The sequence below is a fragment of the Antennarius striatus genome, chromosome 20 (genome assembly GCF_040054535.1).
Source record: "Antennarius striatus isolate MH-2024 chromosome 20, ASM4005453v1, whole genome shotgun sequence".
Taxonomy (NCBI): Eukaryota; Metazoa; Chordata; class Actinopteri; order Lophiiformes; family Antennariidae; genus Antennarius; species Antennarius striatus.
Genome location: NC_090795.1, coordinates 5,171,045 through 5,180,075, shown reverse-complemented (window position 1 = coordinate 5,180,075; position 9,031 = coordinate 5,171,045).

Here is a 9,031-nt window from a genome sequence, read left to right as displayed (position 1 = left end):
AAATATCTGCGTTTAAATAAGATCCAGTGTTAGCAGCCATGGCAGACTGTGCTTTCAGCTAAACGGTAACATCATCATGAACACACTGACAATTCTAGCATTCCTAGTGTTGGGAGAGAACGGTGAGTCATAAGCACAGGTGGACTCAGGAGGTTATAACTGCTCACAGATCAATACAGTCATTTTCCAGCAGCGTACTGCTGTTGCTGTTTTTGGGGGGATTGAAAATAGCTTCAACTTCACTGCTTATTGCAATAAAAACTACCCCAATGGTCACTCATTCATTTTCTTTAAGGATCGTTTTAGCTTTTGATTGTTTAATTATTTTTTTATACTCTTTTACTGCAAAATAGAGAAATTGACTGGGAATCTTTTATATTTTTTTGCCAAACCTCATGGAGTCAGAGGATCAACAAAAGCCATTCTGACACATCCTCTGAGGATAATGAATATCTGTATTACATTTTGCTTCTGTTGATTTCAGGTTGTTTTAAAAAGGAGTAAGAATTGACCTGTTGGTGGTGCTACATCAAATGTTATCACTAAAGTCATCAGGGTCTATCCTCTGGGGAATAGGCGTGTCAGCATAAAACTAGAAATGCACAGTCTGTCAGTTCCTCTGGAGGTCCCTCAATCAAAAAAGAGCACAATGTGTAGGTTGCTTTGGATCATAGAAGTTGTTTTCTACCTCATTAAACATCCATCTGATGTGACTTAGCAAAAATGTTCACGGACAAGGTCGTATTTAAATTTTGTTTTTGTTGTTTGGTCTAGTTCACCGAGTGTCGTCTTCAGTTTGCAGTTTTTTCCCCCCCTTCTATTCTTGTATTTCCTGTTTCTTATTCTTCCCGTCCTGCTTATATTCACAGTAAAAATGGAACATGAAATGCTCCATAAAAATTGAGAATGAGATTCTGTTACTTTAATCTAGAGAGGAATAAAAAAACCATCCAAGTTAGCAAAGTCATGATTTGGTGGCATGGATCTTTACGTAACCCTTTTTAGGTTCAAATAAAGTGTGAAACTGGTTGCTGTGTGAATATTTTCTCATATTTTCTTCAATTCGTGTTTTTGTAGGGACATGGGAACCCTGTGAACAAGAGCAAGCTTACTCTGAAGTGGCGAGAGAGACATTAGAGTGATATATTATCACACTGAGCATTATTAGGGGGTTTCAATGAGCACAAAACACATCCCTTTGAAGCGAGCGTCAGGCCTATCTGACATCAGATAATGGTCAAATAGCTCTTTGAATAATGAAGTATGATTACAATGAAGCAGGTGAACAAACATCCCACACTTTTTGGATCATTTACATGTAAGGAGTGCACGCTGTAAATCAACATTATCACTAATATGTTGTGTTTTCGGTGGCTGGGGGGATGTTTATGATGAAGCACAGAAAGTCTGCGAGATAATGTGCATGATAAAGAGAATAAAAGTGATTTTCCCTGAAGAGCGACGTTGCTGAATTACACCTTTTCCTCAGGGGAAAAAACTCAAATCAAATGAAAATGGAGGAATTCATTAATTTGATGTCTGTTTTCTCAGAATTTGAATATATAAAGTGATTAAACAGGCATTTTAGAACGGAGTTACGACGTTAATGCCTGTATTATGTGTGTTATTACACCTGGCGATGTAGAATGAAACAGTATTCCTTTATAATATTTTTAGTGACATTTGAAACTTCTTATGGTGTGGCAGCTTAAAATTTCTTAAACTGACAAAGTGAGAATTGTGGCTGATGCTAAAAAATAAGTATGAAAGATTGAGAAGTGAAGGGAAAATTTAAAGGTAATTAAAACAATGCAAAGAAATAAATTGGTAAATATAAACAAAAAAATCAACTCAGACTCCGATGAAAAGACAATAAATATAATCTATATTACAATTGCGCTTGCTAATAATTAATTAGTTAACAGTGACTAATAACACCATTAGACAAGAATTAAATTTAAAATAAAATAGAAGATAGAAATTAATCTTAGATACACACGCACACACACAAACAGACACACACACCCAAACACACACACACACACACACACACACACACACACACACACCCTCTCAGCCCTAAACACACATCAGTCTGGCCAACAGCATGAGCAGACACATCATCACGCTTTCTGCGTGCCCTCCTCTCTTCATTGGCTCAATTTTGATCACGCATCAAAGTTTCTGATAGGCTGCCGCGCCGCCAGAGAGTCCTTGCTGTTGCTAGGATCCTTTTCCTAGGACGGTTGCCGTCTCAGAGGCTCAGCAGGAAACATGTAATGAATCATGGATGGTTGATTTTTCTCTAAGCACCCTAATCTGTGATGCAGATGAGCCCAAAGCTCGCCTCCCCCATCTCCACCCTCCTCCTCCCGAAGGCAACCTACCCACCCCCCATCTCTGGATAGGTTCATTAGAAAAAAAAAAAAAAAAAACAAGTTTGGATTTCGAGGGCTGGCATTTCAAATGGTCCTGAGGCTGATACAGAGCGGGGGTAGTGGAATACTGATATCAATTCTCATGCAAAAACAGGAAGGTCGAAGGTCATTATCAGTTATTTGTTATAGGAAAGCCGGGGGGGTGATCGGTCACGACCCCTCCTGACCCCTGAGACGATTCTTAATGCTGTGACTCGTGAAGTTTGGACAGCCTCACACCTCCAGGAGAGATTTCCACCGACAGCAGCTGATATTCAAAATACCATTCACACAATGCCGGGTTTAGGGCTCTTAAGATGAATTTAATCATTTTAATTGCAGTCAGAAAAAAAGAGAAATTATAGTAATAGCTGTCTGTGCAACTATCTGCTATACAGAAAACTGTGTTTTAATTTCCCGCTGCTCACAAAAGCCCTTAATATTGCAGACTTTACACAGGGCAGTTACTTTTTTACATGCTACAGTATGTTTTGCTTTTTAAAGTCATGAAAAAAGTCTCATTAGGAGACACAAAAGGTCATCCATCACGTTGCAAATGTGCTGCTGTGACTTAACAATCGCTGTGGGCATTTTTAATATCATGCTATTATACTCTGCAGAGGGTACACAGGCCTGTGTTTAGCTGGGAACACGGGGAGGGTATTTCAACCCCCAGTTGAACCATAGTGTGCACGACTTATTTATTCCCATCCTGTAAAAACTGCAGCTGTTTCATATAAAGTGGCAAACAGTTAAACTATTCATACGAAACACTTCTGGTATAGAAGCTGAACATTATCTACAGAGGGTAAGACACTGTAAAAAGTGGTAATTACTGACAACAGATGACAGACAATATGTGCCTACTGCTTTAATGGAACACAGCAGAAATGGTGAAATGAGCTGCTATGGCGACTGCTGTATGCGAACATCTTGTGTTGTTCACCGCTGTGGGTTTTCCTTCTACTGAAGCAATATTTGATGTAATTATATGTTATATTTCGGTCTTGGCTCCGCATCCTGCAACCTGCCACCAGACTGAGGTCTTTTGAGTGTGTTTGTGACTTTATTTTGTTTATTATTTCCCATGTTTGTCTGTAATTGTGTTTGTTTGCAGCTGTTAGGCCTGTTTTTCTCTTCCAGTGTTGTCGTTTTCTTGACAGACACCTTTAATCTCAATTGGATTTACTGATCAAAATATAATTTTAAACTAGAAAAAAAAAAGTACTTCCCAATGTTTTCCATGCAAAGCCCTTTAATTAACCTCTTCTGTACATGCTGAAGTGCATCCCTTGACAGTGTTGCCCTCCATTTCCTAACCTTTGCCCTCATCTTTCCTCAAGACACCTCACCGAACATATCCTTTAGAATCCAGTTGTATATGTGATGCTAATACCTTGCGACACATTTGTTCGCCATCTCTTTATCGTTAATAATTATGCAAAAGAGGTTCATTCTTAGCCGAGCAAAAGAAAGCAATCAGTTAGTATGCAAATGGTTAAGGTCCCCGCAGAGTGTGGCGATTAGATGTGTGTTGATAAACTCACTTATGATGAGTGACATTGAGCAGGATTGAAGTCACGCTGGTCAGCACCACCGCAGACACTGATGAAAACACCGCCACCAAATGCCAGGGTATCCCCAGATGCATGATGGGACAGGGATGAAACAGTGTAAAATGTCATTGTTGCTGCTGTGCATCCATTAATAACCGCAGAGGAGGAAGCAAAGCTGGGTAACGAGAGGAGATTAGCTTCCTGATTGAAGGCTTTATGTTTTCTGCTCAGCCAGATGTTGATCCTCTGTCTACTGAACCTGCAGCTGATATCAACCCAGACTCTTTTATTCAGTCTTGTCAAGTACGATGACTGGGCCAAAAATACCACAAGGAGAATCATAGATGTTGACAGCATACTTAAAACAAAGCAAACACTAATAAATGTGTGTGTTTCAGACTTGGAAGTATTCAGACAATTTAAATTTATGATTGTTTTGTCGAATTCTGAGCTGAGTCATCAACATTTATATAAGTGTGGATTTTGGTTCAGAAAAGAGTTGATTATTTTTTTGTTGTGTAGGTGCAGATGTTAAATCTGCATCACTTTTTCACTTTCCTCAACACTGTGAAAAGAATCCTTTAACATGTTATATATATATATATAATAATAATAAAATATAATGAAAAATAGAATTAAAACTGTTCCTGTTTGATTCTGAAAAGGCATTTTGATTAAGTTTTAGGTCAAATGTACCATATTAACCTAAAGCTAAATGGTTAAATACACAAGTAAATGCTCACTCGGCTAATTCAGATTCCTAACAGCAGCCCTAACATATGGCAAATAGTTGTATAGTTAAAACCAGTTTAATGTGTAAGGCTATTTACTAGACACTTACCTCATAAGCCAAGTCCAAACAGTTGGCACCACCGGTTCCTGAGAATAAATCTGCTCATCAGTCAGACTATGATGTCCTATTTTCTTGTTGTTCCAGCACATTTCTAATCTTTGTTTGATCCTTTATTAAAAAGAACAGCACAAGTTGTATTTGCTTTGACAATCGGATGCTTGGAACATTGTTTGTAGCTGATTAAAACTGTTTTGTTTGTGGCCTCGGCAGTTTGTTCCCAGATAAAGAAAGAACAGGATCTATTTGAAATATTTATCCCAAAGCTACGCTGCTGTGCCACATTATCATGAAGCAAAATCACATTTGTTTCTACGTTCGCTGCGCTTGCTCCACATTTTGAACCGCAGTCCATTGCATCACCATGGGTGTGTGTTGCCTAACCATCCAAACAAGATCAATATTCTCCGGATCAGCATTCTGACAAAAAGCGACAGGAGAGGAAAAAAAAGATACTAGCCGGGAGTGCCAAGTTTAAAAGCTTGTTTGTTTCTTAAGAAGATCAGAGGTATCAAGGCCTTGGACAGACATGAGAGACACAGCCTCTACAATCTGCTCCCCATTCATTCCCAACAACATCAGCAAAGACAAACAAGGCTTTTCTCTTTGGGAAATCCTGGAAAGCGTCCCAGACAGTTTCTCCAATGAGCAAACACTCAGGGATCTCGTAAGCCTCTCCACGGGGAAATGACATGTTTGTCAGCATGTTGTGTGTTATCATATCAAAAGTTTAATGATCCACAGGTGGGTTTTTTCAATGGTTAAAAGCTAAAGCACCTCTCAGACTTGGCTCAAACACCTAAACATGCCTTGGAAACTGAAGTAGATGGATATTTAATGTACTTAGCAATTACTTTTCTAAGCAGCCAAGTAGGTCTGATTAAAGCTACACTTAGGTTCTCCCCTGGAATTCAACAGGAAGGGGTTTCATAAGCAAAATTATTATAATAATAAATAATCGTATATTTTGGACCATTAAAGGCGTATGGATCCAGATCTAGGACATATTTATTGTATCTGTGAGATTCAAATTGTATACATTCTGGTTAAACCTGATTTCAAATGGCAGAATTATGAGAGTTTTGCTTTTACAGATCCAACTGTACTTTTAAAAAGTTTCAAAAACTGAGAAAGGGACTGACATATAAACTCTACACCTAATATTTATTCTTTTTTTTTGCTGACTTTTTCTGAAACTGACCTTTCCCTTTAATCCCATCAATCCTCCTTTACAGTTACTCTCTTATACGTGAAGTGGTATGGAGCGGTGCTGACTTTCACTTGGAGTTCTAAGTCTGTTGTTCTCTCTCCGAGTTCTATTGTTGATCTCCACCAACTCATGAGCAGAGTACCTGGGTCTGTAGCGTCTAAATGTGCCGCTGTGTTCACCTGTTAGTTGTTAACCTTGTGTGTGTTATGTTCAGTTTATTTTTGGAGCTTTCTTGACACTGAAGCAATGAGCAGAAATGTTGATAGCTTTTGCAAAATCAGGCGATAGTTTTCTGCGAATAGAAGACTAAAAGCTACTAGTTTAGCATAACTATGGTTTGGAAATATTGATTAGAGCTTCTTTAGCAATCAGCAAATGGAAAATTGAGCAATTTTGTCTTTCTTAAAATAATATTTTAAACTAGTCAGTAGATAAATTTTTGCTGTACAGCAGATTTCTTTATTCCTTTCACTGAAATGACTTAATATAAATGTTTATATTACCAGTCAATGATCATAGTGTTATACATTTATGAAACCCTTTTTGCACATAAGTTGTCCTTGTGACCATATCTACGCTTCATCTCCAAACACATGAATATACATTTCTATTTAAACAGTAACTTCTGCTTTTAGAAGCGGCTGACTTTATTATCTTTCCGCTCACTCATAACCGTAACCTTGAGGCAAAAGCACTCCTGCTCTAATGAAACACTCATCCATAGGAGACATGTTCATGCCTCTCCTTTTTAGACAGCAGGACGGAGAGCCAACTGTGATTACAATGAACCATAGAGGGATCGTCAAAGAGTGGGCAGGAGTTGTAGGAACTCACTGAGGTCCATCTGAAAAGACCCACTTGACGTTCTTGGCGATGTGGAAGCCAATCTGAGGAACGTGCGCCGTGTGAGTCTTAATCTGCTTGTTGCAGGAGTGATTCATCGTCTTTAAGAGGGTTTTACTTGAAAAGTTTCACACAGAAGACTTACATCTGATTTGGAGTATTTCTAATTCATGGTGGAACTTCATTGTCCGTCTTTTAAATATTTTTGAGTGGCACCAAGATAACGCAGTTTCTTTCCTGCATTCCAGTGATTTATATCCTCATGATACGCCTGAACTCCTTCACATCGGCGAGATATGCTGAGTTTGACACTTCTAACCCCAAAGACTTACAGTAATTCAAAGAACCCTAAATTAAAAATTTCTTTCAGTTAAACCAAATTTCCAGAGTAGCGCAGTATCTAATTTTTTGACTTTTCAGTCCACATTAATCCTCTCAAATGGGAGCTGACACATTACTGCAGCACACCAGATACTTCAGGAAGCAATTACAATGAATACATTTTCTAATAAACTTGTACCCATCACATGATAAGCAATTAAACATGCGTAATTATGGTTTCCATACAGTAATTTCTAAGCTGATTAGGTTTGTGTGCTTTACAACTTGAATGGGAGAATATTAATAGGGCTTGGGTTTGGTGTTGCTGGTTAGCGATGGCAGCTCATCAGCAAATCATATGCAAATGAGGCCTCAGGAAGTGCATGAAGCACCATACCTAGCTATTACAACTGTCAGGGGAGGGAAGGACATGTCAACGGGCAGCACACACTCTATTGAATATGAGTTCATGCATGAAGCACACACACACACACACACACACACACACACACACACACACACACACACACACACACACACACACACACACACACACACACACACACACACACACACACTGCTGAAATTTATGAAATTATATGGTCTCCACTTGTGCTACTCATTCTTTATTCTCTGGGAACAGACTCTTGATTATACTGTGAGTCAAGTTCATTCTGTTCTAAACTTTATTATATCACCGGTTAGGGGTGTTCCACATTGAGAAGAACTGATGATCAATAATATCCATGGTTGGAGCCAATAAACTTTGTTAGATAAAAGAGGAACATAATGCCAGCATGGATAGTTCTAATTTAAATTCCACTTTAACAAGAGTTGTGATTGGCTTTATATGGCTAAAAAGTTTTCTTTACGGAACAGTCGGAAACCTTTAATAAGAAGAATAATTTGATTTCCTAGGTGTGAAGAACTCCGTTGGGCTCTCTTAATCCTGTTCAGCTTCACACTTAATGATCTTAATGACACGTCAACAATTCTTAGAAAGTGAGATTTGTCCCTTCTTATTATAGAATATTGGCATTTAAGCTATTGACGTAATTTCAAAGCATGTTTTCATGTCTTATAAGTCATCTATTAAGCATAAATAAATAATATTAACAGAATATCTAGTTTTAAGATGAACATTATGAGTTTTAAGTATTAATAATGAGCTGAATCATCTTGGTGAAATATATTATCGTAGTTAAGTAAGCAACACCTTTCGAAAAATAGAAATCCTCATTAATTAAAGATGGTGACAACACAGTTAACATAAGAACTGAAGACATCTGCTCGCTTTACTCAATATGAGATAATGCAAAATGACTGAAGCAAATGCAAATATGTATGTAAAGAAGTGTGATTATTATCTTTAATTTATTCTTGAGTATTTCAAAAAGTCAAAGTGAGATTGCAAACTTTTTTTGCCAAAAAAGTCTCATGGAAAGTTTGCAGAAAAAATAAATAAATCAGGCCCTAGGATTAAACAACATTAAATCATAAAAGAAAATCTAAAATAGAAAGTCTCCAATATGAGAAAGATTCAGCAAATAATGATAATATTGAACTTTATAAAATGGTCCACAGTGGATGAATTGCATGACTGATTTCATTTCACATCTTAAGCCACTTTTCCTGCTGCTAGAGAAGGTAAACCAAAGATTTCAGCTGTGCAAACCCGAAGGCTTCTCCCAGACATGAAGCTTCTGGGAGTGCGAGCGTCTCTTCTTTGTGATTTCACAGCGGCTGCCACTCAATCAAACGTCACTTTGTGTGAGCGAGTCAGAGACGACATTAAACACCAGACGGCAGGGTAGTATAATCTCTTCTGATTTAT